Raw genomic sequence first — 23,395 nt, 5'->3', positions numbered from 1 at the left:
TCGCCACTGCCAGGACCACCAGGGGATACCGCCATCAACAGGACCACAGGAGGACACCATTAATGCTAGGGTAGTTTCCCCCATTTTCTCCATAGAACTGTGACAGATCCTTTTTTTGTCACGTAATCTAAACTTCCTCAAGTCACAGGCAGGAACACACCCGTGGCTGATGCCCAAAGTGTTATGAGTGTTATTTGTATTATTCTCCCCTGTTCATTTAAAAACCTTCCCCCTATTATTTCACTCTGTATTAGATATAACCTTGCTCCTTTTGTACATATCTCCCTGCGAGGAGTAACTACTAGTAGTTTATTAAACCTCTTGCTAACCCTCGGTCTGCCTCCTGTCCTTCTCTGCATCCTGCAACCTTCTTATACTTGGTATAGTCAGGAGGATGCAGTTTACAAATACAAACATGTCCGACCAAGCATCTGGGGTGGGCCCTAGATCTAGTATCTCCCTGGGGGCAAAGTTAAATAACCTCCCGAAGTTTAATGGGAACAACACCATGTTATGGAGCTGGACTGAGCGTATAAAGGGGATGATGAGAATGCACCCTATGGTTCCTGCCTTGCAGGCAGAGGTCGCTGTGATGGCCTTAGAAAAAAAGGCGAGAGATTCAGTTATGTTGCAGCTCCCACGTGAACGAGACACCCTTGACAATGTATTGCAGATACTGGAGGAGACCCATGGGGACCCCACAGATGTAGGGGAATTACGCATGCAGCTGTCCCATCGGGGTCAAAGAGAGGGGGAGACCACGACTCAGTATATGAATGTTTTGCAAGAGATTCATAAGGCCATAGTCAGAAAAGACGGCTTGGGAGTAGGGCCCACTGATCTGGTGTTGCGCCACAAATTAGTGACTTGGATGAGAGACACATTGCTTAAGCAGGCACTGTGAGAGCGCTTGCACGTGAACCCACATATGACCTTTGCAGAGGTGGGAAGTGAGGCACGCACACGTGAACAGGAACAAGGGGTGACAGTCCCGGCAGCGAAGGTCCAGAGCAGGGAGGCGGCTGTCTGAATGCAACTGCTGTACCAGGATGGGTGGAAGATTTATGAAAAGAGATCTGATTGATGAGGGAGGATCTGACTGAGACTAAAAGAAAAGTGATTTCGATAAGTACACCCAGAAGCAAAACCCTCTCAGTGCCACGTCGGGATGAAAGAGGGTCTCATCGGAGAGAACCCTTAACGTGTTATCTGTTGTGAATTCTGTGGCTGAGTTCACTTCTGTGGTCACAAGTGGTATTGCAGTCTCTGGGCTTCCTCCCTCAGGTGTTTTGGTGAGCTCGTTGGCTGCCTTGCTATTTAGCTCCACCTGAGTCTGTCTTCCTTGCTCCTTGTCAATGTTCCAGTGTTGGATCTGAGCTACTGCATCTTTCCTTGGGCCTGCTGCTCTGCTAGATAAGTGCTTCTAGTTTGTTTTCTGTTTTTTTCTGTCCAGCTTGCTATTGTCTTTTGCTGGAAGCTCTGAGAAGCAGAGGGGTGCACCGCCGTGCTGTTAGTTCGGCACGGTGGGTCTTTTTGCCCCTTTGCGTGGTTTTCGTTTTAGGGTTTTTTGTAGACTGCATAGTTCTCTTTGCTATCCTCGCTCTGTCTAGAATATCGGGCCTCACTTTGCTGAATCTATTTCATTCCTACGTTTGTCTTTTCATCTTGCTAACAGTCATTATATGTGGGGGGCTGCCTATTCCTTTGGGGGATTTCTCTGAGGTAAGTCAGGCTTGTATTTCTATCTTCAGGCTAGTCAGCTCCTCAGGCAGTGCCGAGTTGCATAGGTAGTTGTTAGGCGCAATCCACTGCTGCTTATAGTTGTGTGAGGATAGATCAGGTACTGCAGTCTACAGAGATTCCACGTCTCAGAGCTCGTCCTATTGTTTTTGGTTATTGCCAGATCTCTGTATGTGCGCTGATTACTGCACGCTGTGTTGCCTGATTGCCAGCCATAACAGTACAAGGAGCCTCACCAATGATTCCCAATAGAGGGAAAAAAGAAATCCTGACATCATTTTTTTTTCTTAGCTCTGTCTTCAGTCTTTTTTTTCCCCTAGACATTAGAGTGCTTCAGGACACAGCTGTGGACATGGATATTCAGGCTCTGTGCTCCTCAATGGATAATCTCGTTGTAAATGTACAAAAGATTCAAGATACTATTGATCAGAAATCGATGCTAGAACCAAGAATTCCGATTCCTGATTTGTTTTTTGGTGACAGAACTAAGTTCCTGAGCTTCAGAAATAATTGTAAGCTATTTTTGGCCTTGAAACCTCATTCTTCTGGTAATCCTATTCAACAGGTTTTGATTATTATTTCTTTTTTGCGCGGCGACCCACAGGACTGGGCGTTTTCTCTTGCACCAGGAGATTCTGCATTGAGTAATGTTGATGCATTTTTCCTGGCGCTCGGATTGCTTTACGATGAGCCTAATTCAGTGGATCAGGCTGAGAAAAATCTGCTGGCTTTATGCCAGGGTCAGGATGATGTAGAAGTATATTGTCAGAAATTTAGGAAATGGTCAGTACTCACTCTGTGGAATGAATCTGCACTAGCGGCTTTGTTCAGAAAGGGTCTCTCTGAAGCTCTTAAGGATGTAATGGTGGGATTTCCTATGCCTGCTGGTTTGAATGAGTCTATGTCCTTGGCCATTCAGATCGGTCGTCGCTTGCGCGAGCGTAAATCTGTGCACCATCTGGCGGTACTGCCTGAGAGTAAACCTGAGCCTATGCAGTGCGACAGGACTATGACTAAAGTAGAACGGCAAGAACACAGACGTCTGAACAGACTGTGTTTCTATTGTGGTGATTCTACTCATGCTATTTCTAATTGTCCTAAACGCACTAGGCGGTTCGATAGCTCTGCCGTTATTGGTACTGTACAGTCCAAATTCCTTTTGTCCATTACCTTAATGTGCTCTTTGTCATCGTATTCTGTCATGGCGTTTGTGGATTCAGGCGCTGCCCTGAATCTGATGGATTTGGATTATGCTAAACGTTGTGGATTTTTCTTGGAGCCTTTGCGGTGTCCTATTCCGTTGAGAGGAATTGATGCTACACCTTTGGCCAAGAATAAGCCTCAGTACTGGGCCCAGCTGACCATGTGCATGGCTCCTGCACATCAGGAAGTTATTCGCTTTCTGGTACTGCATAATTTGCATGATGTGGTCGTGTTGGGGTTGCCATGGCTACAAACCCATAATCCAGTATTGGATTGGAACTCTATGTCGGTAACCAGCTGGGGTTGTCAGGGAGTACATGGTGATGTTCCATTTTTGTCTATTTCGTCATCCATTCCTTCTGACATCCCAGAGTTCTTCTCGGACTTTCAGGATGTATTTGAAGAGTCCAAGTCTGATGCCCTACCTCCGCATAGGAATTGTGATTGTGCTATCGATTTGATTCCTGGTAGTAAATTCCCTAAGGGTCGTTTATTTAATTTGTCCGTACCTGAACACACCGCTATGCGCAGTTATGTGAAGGAGTCCCTGGAGAAGGGACATATTCGCCCATCGTCGTCACCATTGGGAGCAGGGTTCTTTTTTGTAGCCAAGAAGGATGGTTCGCTAAGACCGTGTATTGATTACCGCCTTCTTAATAAGATCACTGTTAAGTTTCAGTATCCCTTGCCATTGATTTCTGACTTGTTTGCTCGGATTAAGGGGGCTAGTTGGTTTACTAAGATTGATCTTCGTGGTGCGTATAATCTGGTGAGAATCAGGCAGGGAGATGAATGGAAAACGGCATTTAATACGCCCGAGGGTCATTTTGAGTATCTGGTGATGCCGTTCGGACTTGCCAATGCTCCATCTGTTTTTCAGTCTTTTATGCATGACATTTTCCGTGAGTATCTGGATAAATTCTTGATTGTTTACTTGGATGACATTTTGATCTTCTCAGATGATTGGGAGTCTCATGTGAAGCAAGTCAGAATGGTTTTCCAGGTACTGCGTGCTAATTCCTTGTTCGTGAAGGGATCAAAGTGTCTCTTCGGTGTGCAGAAAGTTTCATTTTTGGGGTTCATCTTTTCCCCTTCTACTATCGAGATGGATCCGGTTAAGGTTCAGGCCATCCAGGATTGGACTCAGCCGACATCTCTAAAAAGTCTGCAGAAATTCCTGGGCTTTGCTAATTTTTATCGTCGCTTCATCTGTAATTTTTCTAGCATTGCCAGACCATTGACCGATTTGACCAAGAAGGGTGCTGATTTGGTTAATTGGTCTTCTGCTGCCGTGGAAGCTTTTCAGGAGTTGAAGCATCGTTTTTGCTGTGCCCCTGTGTTGTGTCAACCTGATGTTTCTCTTCCGTTCCAGGTCGAGGTTGATGCTTCTGAGATTGGTGCAGGGGCGGTTTTGTCACAGAGAGGTTCTGGTTGCTCAGTGTTCAAACCATGTGCTTTCTTTTCCAGGAAATTTTCTGCTGCTGAGCGTAATTATGATGTGGGCAACCGAGAGTTGCTGGCCATGAAGTGGGCATTCGAGGAGTGGCGTCATTGGCTTGAGGGTGCTAAGCATCGCGTGGTGGTATTGACTGATCATAAGAACTTGACTTATCTCGAGTCTGCCAAGCGCTTGAATCCTAGACAGGCCCGTTGGTCGTTATTTTTTGCTCGTTTTGATTTTGTGATTTCATACCTTCCGGGCTCTAAAAATGTGAAGGCGGATGCTCTGTCTAGGAGTTTTGTGCCCGACTCTCCGGGGTTATCTGAGCCGGCGAGTATCCTCAAGGAAGGAGTCATTGTGTCTGCCATCTCCCCTGATTTGCGGAGAGTGTTGCAGAAATTTCAGGCTAATAAACCTGATCGTTGTCCGGCCGAGAAACTGTTCGTCCCTGATAGGTGGACTAGTAAAGTTATCTCTGAACTTCATTGTTCGGTGCTGGCCGGTCATCCAGGAATCTTTGGTACCAGGGAGTTGGTTGCTAGATCCTTCTGGTGGCCATCTCTGTCACGGGATGTGCGTGCTTTTGTGCAGTCCTGTGGAATTTGTGCTAGGGCTAAGCCCTGCTGTTCACGTGCCAGTGGGTTGCTTTTGCCCTTGCCGGTCCCGAAGAGGCCTTGGACACATATTTCGATGGATTTCATTTCTGACCTTCCCGTTTCTCAAAAAATGTCGGTCATTTGGGTGGTCTGTGATCGCTTTTCTAAAATGGTCCATCTGGTGCCCTTGGTTAAATTGCCTTCCTCCTCTGATTTGGTGCCTTTGTTCTTCCAGCATGTGGTTCGTTTACATGGCATTCCTGAGAATATTGTTTCTGACAGAGGTTCCCAGTTTGTCTCGAGGTTCTGGCGAGCCTTTTGTGGTAGGATGGGCATTGACCTATCTTTCTCCTCGGCCTTCCATCCTCAGACTAATGGCCAGACCGAACGAACCAATCAGACCTTGGAAACATATCTGAGATGTTTTGTTTCCGCTGACCAGGATGATTGGGTGTCATTTTTGCCGTTGGCTGAGTTCGCCCTTAATAATCGGGCCAGCTCGGCTACCTTGGTCTCTCCATTTTTCTGCAATTCTGGGTTCCATCCTCGTTTCTCTTCAGGACAGGTTGAGTCTTCGGACTGTCCTGGTGTGGATTCTGTGGTGGACAGGTTGCAGCAGATCTGGACTCAGGTAGTGGACAATTTGACCTTGTCCCAGGAGAAGGCTCAGCTTTTCGCTAATCGCAGACGCCGTGTGGGACCCCGACTTCGTGTTGGGGATTTGGTTTGGTTATCTTCTCGTCATATTCCTATGAAGGTTTCCTCTCCTAAATTTAAACCTCGTTTTATTGGTCCGTATAGGATTTCTGAGATTCTCAATCCGGTGTCTTTTCGTCTGACCCTCCCAGACTCCTTTTCCATACATAATGTATTCCATAGGTCGTTGTTGAGGAGATACGTGGCACCTATGGTTCCATCTGTGGAGCCTCCTGCCCCTGTTTTGGTGGAGGGGGAATTGGAGTATATTGTGGAGAAGATTTTGGATTCTCGTGTCTCTAGACGGAAACTCCAGTATCTGGTCAAATGGAAGGGTTATGCTCAGGAAGATAATTCCTGGGTTTTTGCCTCTGATGTCCATGCCCCAGATCTTGTTCGTGCCTTTCATGTGGCTCATCCTGGTCGGCCTGGGGGTTCTGGTGAGGGTTCGGTGACCCCTCCTCAAGGGGGGGGTACTGTTGTGAATTCTGTGGCTGAGTTCACTTCTGTGGTCACAAGTGGTATTGCAGTCTCTGGGCTTCCTCCCTCAGGTGTTTTGGTGAGCTCGTTGGCTGCCTTGCTATTTAGCTCCACCTGAGTCTGTCTTCCTTGCTCCTTGTCAATGTTCCAGTGTTGGATCTGAGCTACTGCATCTTTCCTTGGGCCTGCTGCTCTGCTAGATAAGTGCTTCTAGTTTGTTTTCTGTTTTTTTCTGTCCAGCTTGCTATTGTCTTTTGCTGGAAGCTCTGAGAAGCAGAGGGGTGCACCGCCGTGCTGTTAGTTCGGCACGGTGGGTCTTTTTGCCCCTTTGCGTGGTTTTCGTTTTAGGGTTTTTTGTAGACTGCATAGTTCTCTTTGCTATCCTCGCTCTGTCTAGAATATCGGGCCTCACTTTGCTGAATCTATTTCATTCCTACGTTTGTCTTTTCATCTTGCTAACAGTCATTATATGTGGGGGGCTGCCTATTCCTTTGGGGGATTTCTCTGAGGTAAGTCAGGCTTGTATTTCTATCTTCAGGCTAGTCAGCTCCTCAGGCAGTGCCGAGTTGCATAGGTAGTTGTTAGGCGCAATCCACTGCTGCTTATAGTTGTGTGAGGATAGATCAGGTACTGCAGTCTACAGAGATTCCACGTCTCAGAGCTCGTCCTATTGTTTTTGGTTATTGCCAGATCTCTGTATGTGCGCTGATTACTGCACGCTGTGTTGCCTGATTGCCAGCCATAACAGTTATCTATGTGCAGAATTAGGACATATGGCTCGGGTCTGCCCACAACGAGGATGGCCTCCATGACATTACCTTTTAAACTAAAGGGCTCCGAGGCTGGGGGACGCAGCCCGGAGCCAGAACAGCCCAAAAGGAATACCGATAGTCCTACCAATTTAGTGTCAGTGAGTCCCTTGGTATGGGCTGAAATAGATGGATGGGCCGTACATTGCCTTGTAGATACAGGCTCTGAAGTAACCATGATGCCTGAGACATATTTTAAGAGCCTTGAAGCCAGAGTGTGGGCCAGTGATCAAGTTGACAGCCGCCAATCATCTGCCCATCCCGGTCGCAGGGGTGACGTGGATGCAGATTAAAGTCTGCGGCAAAGACCTGGGCCGTAAGGGAGTATTAATCGCAGATATCCCTGTGCAGTGACATACTGTTACGCTTGGAATGAATGTACTCGGAGAGTTTGGAAGCCTTCTGATTAGTGAATCTCTGAATGCATTCCTGAAACAATGGAGCCCTCATACCCCACAAAGAAAGGTGTTCCAGCAATTGATCCGGACGGCCCAGGCACAAGAGGTCTCCTGTAAAGGAAAGGTGTTAGGGAAGGTGATCATACCAGCCAAAACCAATCTTGCATTACCTCCGGGTCAAAGTGTGATTTCACTACCTGTTCGAAACATGAAAGAATGCCAAAGCCTCTTGCAGGAACTCTCGCCCGTGGAATGGCAAGCACAAAGATAGGGGAAATTTAAGGGAGAGAAGCTAACCAGGTTTGCCTAATCTGAAACTTGTCCAGAACCATCGGGTCTGTCACATAGGATACAGGGGGGAGAGCATGGGGTGTCCGTGTGCTCGAGAGAAAGGGGCATGGCTAAGCAGACAGTTAATGCGCATGCAGAAATTCAAACAGTTCAGGCGGGAACGGCACACGCGCAAGAGTCCTGTCAGAGTAGATCAGCTGTGAGGCAACGGGGCGGTGCTGACTGGAGCTGGGGGCGGGTGGATGTGCTGACAGGAAACAACTGATGGGGACCTGCTGAGACACCACAGATAACGCTGTCCTCGCTAACACCACATTGCTCCTTGTGTATATATCTCCCTGCGGGGGGTAACTACTATTTATTAAACCCCTTGTTAACCCTTGGTCAGCCTCCTGTCCATCACTGCATCTCGCAACCTGATTATACTACCACAAACAGCTGTTATCGAGAGTGCAGTGGCAAGATCCGTTATTACATAACCCACAAAAGTTGACATTAAATAATTGGGTCGGTTTGGTCGATCTCCATTCTTTATAGGTAATCTCTCTCTTAATCTACCTGCGCTGGCCATTACCCATAATCTTGACCTCTTTTTATTGTTCCCTTTAATTCCCTTTCCCCGACTAGACCTGCACTATTTTAACTCTACTACTTTTTCTACAAACTAGAACTAAACCGTCCCTCTTTAGAGCATCCTGTCAACACATAAAAACCTGCCCATACAAAATAGGATCTATTTTATTGTTAAATGTCAAAAAAGGAAGAACTAGAACTAGATGTGGCACTCACCCAGGTTGGCTGCAAACTAATGTCCTTTATTCATCATAGCAACGAAACAGACATAGTAAGGAGAGGCGGCTGGTTGAGGGTAGCGGTGCGGGGAGTAAGGAGAGGACAACGGCCGTTTCGCGCTTGTGCGCTTCCACGGGTCCAGGTGCACAATTAAAATCGTCATATCCTTCATAGGGAACTAGACAGCTTGATATGAACAGGTGTACAATTAAAAAAAAAAAACTGGTTATGTGCAAAGAACAATATAGCATAGCTAAACAGCAATATTATAAGTCGCATAATGCAGATAGAACTACTCTATTGATTTATAAGAAAATAGTCATGTCTAATTTATCATTGAGACCAATGGGCCCTTGCGCATTGGTCTCCATAATCCATCTTGCCTCCCGTTGCAATAAGATTTTCTTGCGGTCACCACCTTGAACCGGGCTTCTTACCACTTCTAAGCCTGCAAACCGCAACACATTCGGGTTTGCATTATGGTGGTCCCGCATATGTTTAATAAAGCGGGGGCAACCTTTCCCGGATGACACTGAGTTAAAATGCTCTCTGAATCTTGTGACCATCGGACGTATGGTTTTACCGATGTAATAAAATAGACATGGGCAGAAGATTAAATAGACTACATATTGGGTTTTGCATGTAATGAGATCCTGAACTGTGTGACAAACTGGACCTATGCGAATAGGGTTATCCAAGAGTCTCAAATTGCAAAATCTACAGTTTCCACATTTGTGGTTACTAGGGTTGAGCGAAACGGATCGTTCATTTATAAAAGTCGCCGACTTTTGGCAAAGTCGGGTTTCATGAAACCCGATCCGACCCTTATGTGGGGTCGGCCATGCGGTACGCGACTTTCGCGCCAAAGTCGCGTTTCAATGACGCGAAAAGCGCCATTTCTCAGCCAATGAAGGTGGACGCAGAGTGTGGGCAGTGTGATGACATAGGTCCTGGTCCCCACCATCTTAGAGAAGGGCATTGCAGTGATTGGCTTGCTGTCTGCGGCGTCACAGGGGCTATAAAGGGGAGTTCCCGCCGACCGCCATCTTAGTGCTGCTGATCTGAGCCTAGGGAGAGGTTGCTGCCGCTTCGTCAGAAGCAGGGATAGCGTTAGGCAGGGTCCATTAACCACCAAACCGCTTGTGCTGTAGCGATTTCCACTGTCCAACACCACCTTTTGTTTGCAGGGACAGTGGAAGCTACTTTTTTTTTTCCTCAGCGCTGTAGCTCATTGGGCTGCCCTAGAAGGCTCCCTGATAGCTGCATTGCTGTGTGTACGCAGCTGTGCAAACCAACTGCTTTTTTCAAAGCACAAATCCTGTTGTTCATTCCTTTCTGCACAGCTATCTTGTTTGTTTGTCCACACTTTTTATTTAATTTGTGCATCAGTCCACTCCTTATTGCTGCCTGCCATACCTGGCTAAGATTACTGCAGGGAGATAGTAATTGTAGGACAGTCCCTGTTTTTTTTTTTTTTTAATTCTCCCTAAAAAAATAAGTTGTGGGAGATTAGGATTGGCATTTCTGCTAGAGTGCCATCCCTGTGTGTGCCATCTCTCTCACATAGTGGGCCTTAGAAAGCCTTTTCATTTTTCTGTTTTTTTTTGTGGGGTTTATAAATTCTCCCTGATAAAAAAAACAGTGGGATATTAATATTGGCCTTTGGGCTTCTGTGCCAGTCCTGAGTGTGCCATCTCTCTCTCAAATAGTGGGCCATAGAAAGCCTATTAATTTTTTTTTTTTAATTGGGTTTCTAAATACTCCCAGAAAAAATAAAAAAAAATCAGTGGGAGATTAATATTGCCCCTTCTGCTTGTGTGCCACTCCTGACTCCTGGGTGTGCCATCTCTCTCTTTCAAATAGTGGGCACTGGGCCATAGAAAGCCTATTTTTTTTTTATCGTGTTTCTAAATTCTCCCTGAAAAAATCAAAAAGAAATCAGTGGGAGATTAATATTGCCCTTTCTGCTTGTGTGCCACTCCTGACTCCTGGGTGTGCCATCTCTCTCTTTCAAATAGTGGGCACTGGGCCATAGAAAGCCTATTTTTTTTTATTGTGTTTCTAAATTCTCCCTGAAAAAATCAAAAAGAAATCAGTGGGAGATTAATATTGCCCTTTCTGCTTGTGTGCCACTCCTGACTCCTGGGTGTGCCATCTCTCTCTTTCAAATAGTGGGCACTGGGCCATAGAAAGCCTATTTTTTTTATTGTGTTTCTAAATTCTCCCTGAAAAAAATCAAAAAGAAATCAGTGGGAGATTAATATTGTCCTTTCTGCTTGTGTGCCAGTCTTGACTCCTGGGTGTGCCATCTCTCTCTCTCAAATAGTGGGCACTGGGCCATAGAAAGCCTATTTTTTTTATTGTGTTTCTAAATTCTCCCTGAAAAAAATCAAAAAGAAATCAGTGGGAGATTAATATTGTCCTTTCTGCTTGTGTGCCACTCCTGACTCCTGGGTGTGCCATCTCTCTCTCTCAAATAGTGGGCCATAGAAAGCCTATTTTTTTTTTATTTGGTTTCTAAATTCTCCCTGAAAAAATCATTTTATTTTATTTGGTTTCTAAATTCTTCCTGAAAAAATCATTTTATTTTATTTTGTTTCTAAAGTCTCCCTGAAAAAAATTAAAAAAAAATCAGTGGGAGATTAATATTGCCCTTTCTGCTTGTGTGACAGTCTTGACTCCTGGGTGTGCCATCTCTCTCTCTCTCAAATAGTGGGCACTGGGCCATAGAAAGCCTATTTTTTTTTTATTTGGTTTCTAAATTCTCCCTGAACAAATAAAAAAAAAAAGTGGGAGATCAATATTGACATTTCTGCTTGAGTGACAGTCCTGCGTGTGTGGCATCTCTCTCATTTGGTGCCACCGAAAACAGAGTGTGTAACATTGTGCCTGATTTTCCTTGCGGTCTCACCCACCTGTAAAGGGATATCTAAATCATACTGAAGTTATAGCTCACCGTGTAAGTTGTTTGACAGCAACAAATACCGTTACTTTGGTTACGTTTTTAAAACAATGAGGAAGTCTGGTGGAAGAGGTCGTGGCCGTGGGCGTTCATTGTCAGCTGGTAATGATGGTAGTGGTAGTGGAGCACCAGGTGGTCGTGGGGAAAAAAATATTGCACCTAAGTCTGGAGCTGTGGAGCCATGTTCGTCGTCTGGCTACAGAAGGCCTCGAACGCTCCCTTTTCTGGGAGTAGGAAAACCGCTTTTAAAGCCGGAGCAGCAAGAGCAAGTTTTGGTTTACCTTGCTGACTCAGCCTCTAGCTCTTTTGCCTCCTCTTTTGAAACTGGTAAATGTAAAAGCAGCGCGTCGTTAGTGGATGTTCACGGTCAGGGACAAGTCGCTTCCTTGTCCTCTTCAGCAAAAACAACAACAGAGAAGGATGCAGCAGGCGACACAACGGGTTACTCCATGGAGCTCTTTACACATACCGTCCCTGGCTTAGAAAGTGAAGCACTTAACAGGCCATGCCCATTACAAGTTGAATCTGACATGGAGTGCACTGATGCACAGCCACAGCCAGACTACTATGCTGGTCCTTTGACTCAGACCACAACATTGCCCTCGCAGGGTACTGATCCAGAATCAGACCCTGATGAGACTATGTTGCCCCGTCACGAACGCTCTACCACCGACTTACACGGTGACACAGACGAAGTTGCGCACGAGCTAGAAGAGGAGGTTATAGATGACCCAGTTGTTGACCCCGATTGGCAGCCATTGGGGGAACAGGGTGCAGGCGGCAGTAGTTCTGAAGCGGAGGAGGAGGGGCCACAGCAGGCATCAACATCACAACAGGTTCCATCTGCTGGGCCCGTAGATGGGACAAAGCGCGTGGCAAAGCCAAAAACTGTTGGAGGACAGCGTGTCCATCCGGTTAAAGCTCAGTCTGCAATGCCTGAAAAGGGATCCGAGGCTCGAAGGAGTGCAGTCTGGCATTTTTTTAAACAACATCCCATTGATCCGCACAAAGTCATCTGTCAAAAATGTTCAACTACCTTAAGCAGAGGTCAGAATCTGAAAAGTCTGAATACAAGTTGCATGCATAGACATTTAACCACCATGCATTTGCAAGGTTGTAGCACCCTCGGCCAATTAAGCTACTCACCAACGCTACATCCCTGCCGTCACTGTAAGGCCACCATTTTCCGCACCACCTGCAGTATCTGTGCAGGTTTCTTTGCCAGGCCAAAGCAGTCAGGGTCAGGGAATCACCAGTTTCGTAGTAGGAAACACTGCATCTAGGGCACAGGCGGAAACAATACCGTCTCCAACCGTCTCTCAGTCTGCCATGTCCACCGGCACACCCGCTAGTTCCACGATCTCCAGCTCTCCAGTCCAGCTCACCCTACATGAGACTCTGGTTAGAAAAAGGAAGTACTTATCCTCGCATCCGCGTACACAGGGTTTGAACGCCCACATAGCTAGACTAATCTCGTTAGAGATGATGCCCTACCGGTTAGTTGAAAGTGAAGCTTTCAAAGCCCTGATGGACTACGCTGTACCACGCTACGAGCTACCCAGTCGACACTTCTTTTCGAGAAAAGCCATCCCAGCCCTCCACCAGCATGTTAAAGAGCGCATCGTCCATGCACTCAGGCAATCTGTGAGTACAAAGGTGCACCTGACAACAGATGCATGGACCAGTAGGCATGGCCAGGGACGTTACGTGTCCATCACGGCACACTGGGTGAATGTGGTGGATGCAGGGTCCACAGGGGACAGCAATTTCGGGACAGTTCTGCCTAGCCCACGGTCTAGGAAACAGTTGGCTGTAGGCGTGCGCACCCCCTCCTCCTCCTCCTCGTCCTCCTGCAGAAGCGAGAGCTCGCCCACAGATCGCAGTCGCCCAATCACTCCATCCGCAGCTGCCACTGTTGCACACCAGTTGTCCCATTATGGGGCAGCTACTGGCAAGCGTCAGCAGGCTGTATTGGCTATGAAGTGTTTGGGCGACAACAGACACACCGCGGAAGTTCTGTCCGAGTTCTTGCAGAAAGAAACGCAGTCGTGGCTGGGCACAGTAGATCTTGAGGCAGGCAAAGTAGTGAGTGATAACGGAAGGAATTTCATGGCTGCCATCTCCCTTTCCCAACTGAAACACATTACTTGCCTGGCTCACACCTTAAACCTGGTGGTGCAGTGCATCCTGAAAACTTATCCGGGGTTATCCGACCTGCTCCTCAAAGTGCGCGGACTTTGCTCACATGTCCGCCGTTCGCCCGTACATTCCAGCCGTATGCAGACCTATCAGCGGTCTTTGAACCTTCCCCAGCATCACCTAATCATAGACGTTGCAACAAGGTGGAACTCAACACTGCACATGCTTCAGAGACTGTGCGAACAGAGGCGGGCTGTTATGTTTTTGTGGGAGGATACGCATACACGGGCAGGCAGTAGGATGGCAGACATGGAGTTGTCAGATGTGCAGTGGTCGAAGATACAAGACATGTGTCAAGTCCTTCAGTGTTTTGAGGAATGCACACGGCTGGTTAGTGCAGACAACGCCATAATAAGCATGAGCATCCCCCTAATGCGTCTGCTGATGCAAAGTTTGACGCACATAAAAAATCAGGCGTCTGCAGCAGAGGAAGAGGAAAGCCTTGATGACAGTCAACGATTGTCTGGTCAGGGCTGTGTACAGGACGAGGTAGCGGGCGAAGAGGAGGAGGACGAGGAGGATGATGGGGATGAGTATATTTTTAATGAGGAAGCTTTTCCGGGGCCACTGGAAATTGGTGGCGTGGCAAGGCCGGGTTCTGGTTTTTTGAGGGACACAAGTGACGTAGATTTGCCTGAAACTGCCCCTCAACCAAGCACAACCGCTGATTTGACAACTGGAAGTTTGGCCCACATGGCGGATTATGCCTTACGTATCCTCAAAAGGGACACACGCATTACTAAAATGATGAACGATGACGATTACTGGTTGGCCTGCCTCCTTGATCCTCGCTATAAAGGCAAATTGCTAAATATTATTATGCCACATAAGAACTTGGAACTAATATTAGCAACCAAACAATCAACTCTTGTTGACCGTTTGCTTCAGGCATTCCCAGCACACAGCGCCCGTGATCGTTCTCACACGAGCAGCAGGGGGCAGCAGAACAGAAGTGTTAAAGGTGCAGAAATCCGAAGTGGCGTTGGACAGAGGGGTTTTCTGACCAGGTTGTGGAGTGATTTTGCTATGACCGCAGACAGGACAGGTATTGCTGCATCAATTCAAAGTGACAGGAGACAACATTATGGTTACTAACTATTTTTCATCACTTATCGATGTTCTACCTCAACCGTCATTCCCATTTGATTACTGGGCATCCAAATTAGACACCTGGCCAGAATTGGCAGAATATGCATTGCAGCAGCTTGCTTGCCCGGCAGCTAGTGTCCTATCAGAAAGAGTATTCAGTGCTGCAGGTTCAATACTAACAGAAAAAAGGACTCGTCTGGCTAGCCAAAATGTAGATGATCTAACCTTCATTAAAATGAACCACAACTGGATTTCGAAATCTTTTGCCCCACCTTGCCCGGCTGACACCTAGCTTTCCTATGAAAAGGTCTTGCCTGTGGACTACTCTGAATGACTTTACCAATCTCGTAATTTGCAGCAGCTGATTGTCCAGCATACGACATGTTTACACCTCCCTAAATGGCCAAACTCCCCACACGGGGCCGTGGTATCGCCACTTGGCGCAAGCAGCCGTGAGAGTGCTGTTTGTCTGAAGAGGTGGGTGTGCCCGCTTTTGGTCTACGGCACTGCCACTGGGTCCCTCATAGTACAATAAAGTGTCTCTGGCGGTGGTGGTGCGCACCCAACGTCAGACACACTGTTGTAACATGAGGGGCCCTGGGCATGTACCGCCGGCCACAAGAGAGTTCACCCACCCCCAGCTCAAACATTGCTCTACCACTTGCACAATTATCTCTCACAGTTACACCTATGTTTAGTCTATGCGCTGACATCCGTAAATTACTGCCACTGACAATACCATTGTGTTGACATGTATGATGGTACTTAACATAGTCAGGGGCAGTGTCCTATATTTACCCAAGTAAATACTTTGTGCAAAATTACTAGGTCTGAAACTACGCAGAGGAGCCCAACCCTGTACCTAATGATTGCACCCTTTTGGTTTTTCTTTTTGTTGTAATGCGAGACATTAACATGTATTGATTTTTTGGGACTACTAACTGGCAGACACTCATTACAATCGGCCGCCGCTGACAACACCAATGGTGCCCACTGCCTGTGTACCCCTGCAAGAGAATTCAAAGTGCCTACAGCCCAATTTTATTATGTTAGGCCTTCGAAGCCTGTCTGCGGTCCCTCCTTCCACTAGGCCTCCACTGACCAGTCTACTGCTGCCCGTGTATCCCTGGAACCAATGTTAAAGTGCCACAGCCCTAATTTATTATGTTAGGCCTTCGAAGCCTGTCTGCGGTCGCTCCTTCCACTAGGCCTCCACTGACCAGTCTACTGCTGCCCGTGTATCCCTGGAACCAATGTTAAAGTGCCCACAGCCCTAATTTATTATGTTAGGCCTTCGAAGCCTGTCTACGGTCCCTCTTTCCACTAGGCCTCCACTGACCAGTCTACTGCTGCCCGTGTACCCCTGGAACCAATGTTAAAGTGCCTACAGCCCTAATTTATTATGTTAGGCCTTCGAAGCCTGTCTGCGGTCCCTCCTTCCACTAGGCCTCCACTGACCAGTCTACTGCTGCCCGTGTACCCCTGGAACCAATGTTAAAGTGCCTACAACCCTAATTTATTATGTTAGGCCTTCGAAGCCTGTCTGCGGTCCCTCCTTCCACTAGGCCTCCACTGACCAGTCTACTGCTGCCCGTGTACCCCTGGAACCAATGTTAAAGTGCCCACAGCCCTAATTTATTATTTAGGCCTTCGAAGCCTGTCTGCGGTCCCTCCTTCCACTAGGCCTCCACTGACCAGTCTACTGCTGCCCGTGTATCCCTGGAACCAATGTTAAAGTGCCTACAGCCCTAATTTATTATGTTAGGCCTTCGAAGCCTGTCTGCGGTCCCTCCTTCCACTAGGCCTCCACTGACCAGACCAATGCTGGCCGTGTACCCCTGGAACCCAGCTGAAAGTGCATGGAGCCTCCTTTTTTTCTTTGTTTTATATTTAGAAAGCCCAGATGAACTACGATGTACCACGGTTCAAGCTACACAGTCAACATTTCTTTTGCGAGAAAAGCCATCCCAGCCCTCCACCGGCATGAAAAAGTCTGCATTGTCATAGCACTCAGGCAATCAACAGTAGAAAGGTGCACCTGACAAGAGACGCATGGACCAGTAGGCATGTCCACAAAAAGTTACGTGTCCATTACGGCACACTGGGTTAATGTGTTGGATGCATGGTCCACAGGGGACAGCCTACAAAGTCTGTCTGCAGTCCTTAATTCAAATTGTCCTCCGCTGACCACACCACTGCTGCACGTGTACCCCTGGAACCAATTTTAAAGTGCCTACAACCTAATTTTGTTATGTTAGGCCTACTACGCCTGTCTGCGGTCCCTCCTTCCAATACTCGTCCACTGACCACACCACTGCTGCCCGTGGACCCCTGGAACCTATTTTTAATTGCATAGAGCATCCTTTTTTTAATAGTAGGCGTACAAAGTCGGTCTGCGGTCCACTATTGAAATTGTCCTCCACTGCCCTGAGCAATGCTGCCTGTGTACCCTTGTAACCTTTTTTAAACTGCAGGGAGCCACATTTTTGGTTTAAAGCCTACTACCTGTGTCTGTCTGCGCCACTCAATACAGCTGTCCTTTGAAAAAAGCAGAGCGTCAATAGTCTTGTTTTCAGCCTCTAGGAATTTTAAAACTGCATTGGGGCTACTACTTTGGTAGGGCCTACTAACGGTGTCTGCCGCCCCAAGGTGTGCCCCAGGTTTCCTCTCCATTGCTTCGATCTTCCTACTCTCATTTAGTAGTTGTTGAAAACTACACTGCATTAGGCCTACAAGTTGGGTCTGGGTTGTAGAGACGGTGTCCTCCGCTCCAAGGTGTTCTCCAGGTTGCCTCTCCATTGCTTCAATCTTCATGCTCGTGTTAAGTAGTTGTTGAAACAACACTACATTATGCCTACAAGTTGGGTCTGGGTCATAGAGACGGTGTCTTCCGCTCCAAGGTGTTCTCCAGGTTGCCTCTCCATAGCTTCGATCTTCTAGCTCTCGTTAAGTAGTTGTTGAAACAACACTGCATTAGGCCTACAAGTTGGGTCTGGGTTGTAGAGACGGTGTCTTCCGCTCCAAGGTGTTCTCCAGGTTGCCTTTCCTGAGCTTCTATCTTCAGGCTCTTGTTAAATAGTTGTTAAATGGAACAACTGCATTTGGCGTACTAGTTGGTTTGGGGCCTACTAACAGTGTCTGCCGCTCCTTGCTGTGCTCCTGGTTTCCTGTCCTGAAATTCCATTTTCAGGCTCTCGTTAAGTAGTTGTTAATGTTAGACTGCATTTGGCCTACTAGTTGGGTTGGGGCCTACTATCGGTGTCTGCCAGTCCTTGCTGTTCTCCTCCACTGAACAAAGCTGTGCCGCCTGTTTACTACTGTTGCCAATTTTTTTTTAACCAATCAGTATTTATTGAACATTTTTCACAATAAACAACATATCAGAATGAAAAGGGAAGGTGGGGGGGAGGGAAGGGGGGATCAGGGGAAAAGTCCAATGCATACCGTATTAAGGACCACAATGTAATCAATACAAAATACATAAATACAGTGTCACATAGAGGACATAAGAAATAAACAGAAAACCAAAAAACAAGAGCAGAATTGTAGGAGCAAACAGTTTAAATAAGGGAAAGGGCAGACTGAGATACAAATGGCGAGGACGTCCAAGGGTCCCACCACGAGAGGACCTTAGCTCTTTTCGATAGACCCCCTGCCATTATGACCTCATAACAAAAATGTAAATCAATCCTGGAGATCAGCTCTGCTCTGGAGGGGGAAACGGAGGTCTTCCAATGCTTCGCGATACATTGCCTAGCAGCCACTAGGATATTAGAAACTATGGGGCGCAGGGGGGCAGGGAGATCGATGAGGGAGATGCCCAGGACAGCGAGTTGGCCACTCAGAACAAGGGGCATACGGATCAGATCTTCAATCAAAGTCTCTACCTCACGCCAGAAGATCCGGACCTGCGGACACGACCACCAGACATGAGAGGAGGACCCAAGGGCGCCACATCCCTTCCAGCAGCGCGGAGAGGTAGCCGGGAAAACCCTCGCCAATCGGGCGGAGGTGAGGTACCAGTGGAGCTGAATTTTTTTCACCTGCTCCAAGTGGCCCAAACAAGACGAGAACCTAGAAGGGTGTACCATAGCAAATTGCCAATCCTCCAGGGAAGCCTCAAAGCCCAACGCTGACTCCCAGGAAGACATAAAAGGAAGTTTGTCAGTAGAACCAAATGAAATGAGGGCTTTATAAATTATGGAGATGCCATGTGGCACAATGGTGGATGGTCTGAAGAATCTATGGGCCGGGTCCTCTGTCAGAGGCGGGGGTGCACCAAATGACTGCCACGGTCTGAGGAAGCTGCGAATCTGCAGGTATTGAAAGAAGTCAGACCCAGTGAGGGAAAATCTCCCCGCAAGGTCCTCAAATGGCAAGAGACCGTCCGAGCCGAAAAGGTCCGCCACCCGGTGCACCCCACGCCTCGTCCAGGAGGCAAGAGAAATGTGGGCAATGGCACACTCCACAGCCTGCAAAGAGACATAGTCAAACATGAATGTTAGGAGAGAAGTGCTAAGGAGCGCCCATAGTTTAGATGCGTTCCTAATAGAACGGAGACAGGGGCCCACAGGAGGAACTTGAAGTAGTTGGAGCTCCAAAAGCAATCTAAGCGAGTTTTGGGGAGCAAAATGGGATTCAATCAGAAACCAGGGCAAACATGAGTTCCCCTCCCACCATATTTTAAGGGGCTCAAGGATCGCCGCCCTGTAATACGCCTGGACCGCAGGAGCTCCCAACCCCCCCCGCAGAGTACGGAAGGGACATAATCCGACGCCTGATCCTATGGGGCTTCTTATTCCAGATAAATCGGTCTATCAAAGATTGAAAAGCCGAAATAAACTTCGAGGAGATAAAAAGGGGAAGGCACCGAAAGAGGTACATTATTTTGGGGAGGAATAGCATTTTCGCCGTTTGTATGCGGGCCATCCACGAGAGAGACGCGCTTGATATTTGCTCCATGCCCCTCCTGACCTCCGAAAGAGTTTCTTCGCAATTTACTCGGACTATGTTATCTAGCCTAGTAATCTTGATGCCCAGATATGTAAAGCCCAAGGGAGCCCAAATAAAAGCATATTGAGATTGAATTTGAATCTGAAGGGGGGGGGGGGAGGAAGAGGGGGAAAATTGTGGATTTGGTGAGATTAAGTTTATAATATGAAACCGCCGAAAACTCAGAAAGGATGGTGGTGATTGCAGTCAATGAAGTTAAGGGAGAGGTGCAGGTCAGGACCACGTCGTCGGCATAAAGACCAATTTTATGTTCAGTTCCCCCCACCGCAATTCCCCTTATGTCCGCGCACTGCCTGACCATGGCGGCCAAGGGCTCCATGATCAGAGCAAAGATGATAGGGGAGAGGGGGCAGCCCTGACGAGTACCGTTCCTAATAGGAAACGTTCGAGACCCGAATCCCGCCGATCGAACCGACGCGCATGGGTTGGAATACAATGCCATAACCGCTTTGCTAATCTGCCCGGTAAGCCCAAATCTCTCCAATGTGAGCTCGATATAGCCCCAGTGCACTCTGTCAAACGCCTTCTCGGCATCAAGCGACAGGAATACACTGGGGAGACTCCCCCTCTCCACCACATCCAAGAGATCTATCAGTCGTCTGGTACCATCCCTCGTCTGTCTGCCAGGGACAAACCCAACTTGGTCGGGGTGAATGAGATCAGGAAGGACTGAGAACAATCTATTGGCCCAGACTTTTGCGTAGATCTTTACGTCGCAGTTTAAGAGTGCTATCGGGCGGAAGTTCCCTGGAGATGTTGTGGGTTTCCCTTGTTTGGGGAGAGTCGCAATGGCAGCCTCCAACCCCTCAGCCCTAATACTACCAACCGCCAGCCAATTATTAAAAAGACGCAACAGAAAGGGGGCAAGGACAGGAAAAAACTGAGCATAGTAGGAGAAGGGAAAGCCATCAGGCCCCGGGGAAGAACCCTTATTGGCCTCTCTGATAATCTGCGAGAGTTCAGACTCGACAATGGGGGAATTTAGGAAGGAGAGCTGCTCCTGAGTGACCGAGGGGAGATTAGCCCTCTCCAAGAACGCCAAAATTGACTCCCGCGTAGGTTGAGGAATCCCCAGGTCAGACCCGAGGTCATAAAGCAAGGAATAATAAAAAGCAAACTCCTCCGCAATCTGAATCGGGTTGCGAACCTGGGAGCCGTCAGACCGGAGCAAGAATGGGATCTTGGATTGGGCCTCTCTCTTCCTAACACGTCTAGCCAGAACAGCACCCGCTCGATCCCCCATTGTGTAGAATTTGGCTCTGGTTTTCCTCATGGCCTTCTCAGCCTTATGGAGGAGGAGATTGCGAACATGTATGCGGGCTTTAGAAAGTTCAGAGAGAAGCGCTGGAGAAGGAGAAAGTTTATGAGCAGATTCCAGGCGAGATAATTCGTCTAAGGCTACCTGAAGTGCCGCATTGTATTTCCTCTTAGCCTTTGCCGCGAGCTTGATGAAGTGACCCCTAATCACCGCCTTGTGGGCGAACCAGAGGGTATCGTCACCAATGTCAGGAGTGTCATTGGAGGCAAAAAATTCTCCCAAGGCCTCCTCTATACATTGGGAATTGGATTGGTCAGCCAGGAGGTGGGCATTAAGGCGCCAACGCGCAGGGGGTCTGATGGCCAAGGGGTCCTTCAGGGTAAGGGACACCGGGGCATGATCCGACCAGGTGATACTGCCAATATCTGCTGCGATGCAGTGAGGGAGAGCCACGTCATTCACCAGCACAAAATCGATCCTGCTATAAGAACCATGTCTGGGAGACAAAAATGTGTAGTCTCTCTCACCGCAGTGCAGGTACCGCCAGACATCATGCAAGTGGAAAGAGTCAGCTAGAGGCCCGACTTCACATCTAGACAGTGAAGAGGCAGAGCAATCAAGGACTTTGGACATTGGGGCATTGAAGTCACCAGCTATCAGCTTGTGCCCATGTTGAATATCATTAAGAGTTTTGAAAACACCCTCCAAGAACTTAAGTTGGCCTACATTAGGGGCATATATCGAGGCAATAGTATATGGGGCATTATTAATGAGACACAACACCACAATGAATCTACCCAATGGATCCGCTATAGATCGAACCAGTTGGAAGGAGTTGGACCTGCTGAAGAAAATGGGTACACCCGCCTTTTTTGACGGGCCATTGGCAAAAAACTGATGCGGGTACAGACCTGATTGCATTCTGGAGTTATCACATTCCAGCAAGTGCGTTTCCTGGAGACATAAAATATCATGACGGGATTTGCTCAACTGACGCCAGACCACAGACCTCTTACCCGGCGAGTTGAGGCCATTAACGTTAATTGAATACAGTGAGATACTCATTGAAAAGGCATAAGAACAGTTTTACAGTCCTCAAACACTGATAACCTGAGCAAAGGCAAAGAAAACATGTGGTCAATATAGCAGGACATAAGAAAGGGCAAAACAGAAACAGGAGAGAAAGAACATAGGGAAACAAACAGGACATACAACAAAAAAAACAGCGGACCAAGGTCCATTCAGGAATATCCTGAGTCCAGAAGGTGAGAATCAAAAAAACAGTTCACCTATGGGGCAAACAGATGCTGCTGGAGCTCTCAAGCGAGAAACCAACGCAGCTTAAAAAAGGAAAAAAAAGAAAAACCAAGTAAATCCGTGCGGGAAAATAGCCAGGAACCAAAGATACAGTAGACTCAGGCGTCCTCCCAGTCCGGTGTGATACGGGCCCTGGGACCTCCGTCAGACCCATGCTTAGGAATGTTCACAGCACTCGAGGAGTCCGGAGTCGGGAGTCCCCATTTAGCGAGAGCCGAAGCCGCGTGGGACGGAGTTAGGCAGGTAGTGATTGATCCATCTTTGCAAATGAGCAGCTTCGTCGGAAATCCCCAGCGATACAGGATGCCTTTCTCTCTGAGGATGGCAGTGTAGGGGGCGAAGGTCCTCCGCAGAGCCAAAGTGCCCGGAGAGAGATCCGGAAAGACTGAGATGTTTGCAAATCGTTCAGGAAGCGCTGGGGTTCTCCTTAGGGCCTGTAGGAAGTCCTCCTTTATCTCAAAAAAATGTATGCGCGCCAGCACATCTCTGGGAACGGAGGGCCCCAGGCCAGAGGGTTTAGGGATCCTATGCACGCGGTCTATTATGAAGTCCTTTGGCGCGAACTGCGGTAAGGCTGCCGCCATAAAGTCCTGCAGGAATGGCTTCAAATCCCCTGCCAGGACAGATTCCTCGATGCCTCTCAGTTTAACGTTATTTCTCCTGGACCTATCTTCCAGGTCCAGGGCTTTAGCGTGGGTTTTAGCAGCTAGGGTTTGCAGGGATTCATGTGCGTCCCAGAGCTCATTATGAGAGGAGACCAGTTCCGCCATCTTTCGCTCCAGGCGGTCCGTGCGGTTGCCCAGCTCTGCCACCTCTCCTCTTAGCTCAGCCAGCATAGAATGCAAGTCCTCTTGGATGGAGGATCTAAGGTCCCCAAGCAGTCCTTTAAGGAGAGATGCGGTCACCGGGCCATCAGCTGCGTCAGACGCCGAGCCGCCTGAATTTAACGCTGCTCCGCCAAAATGCGACGCTGCTGCGTCCGAATGTAGCGCTGTTCCATCTGGATGCAACGCCGCAGCGCCGGACCGCGACGCCTGAGCGTTGCGTTGTGAGGAGCGGGAAGCCCTGGGGGAGGACGGCGCCATCTTGGATTCCGGCGGTGGCTGCGGGG

This window comes from Ranitomeya imitator, chromosome 9, assembly GCF_032444005.1.
Source record: "Ranitomeya imitator isolate aRanImi1 chromosome 9, aRanImi1.pri, whole genome shotgun sequence".
Taxonomy (NCBI): Eukaryota; Metazoa; Chordata; class Amphibia; order Anura; family Dendrobatidae; genus Ranitomeya; species Ranitomeya imitator.
Note: the sequence above shows the minus strand (reverse complement) of the source record.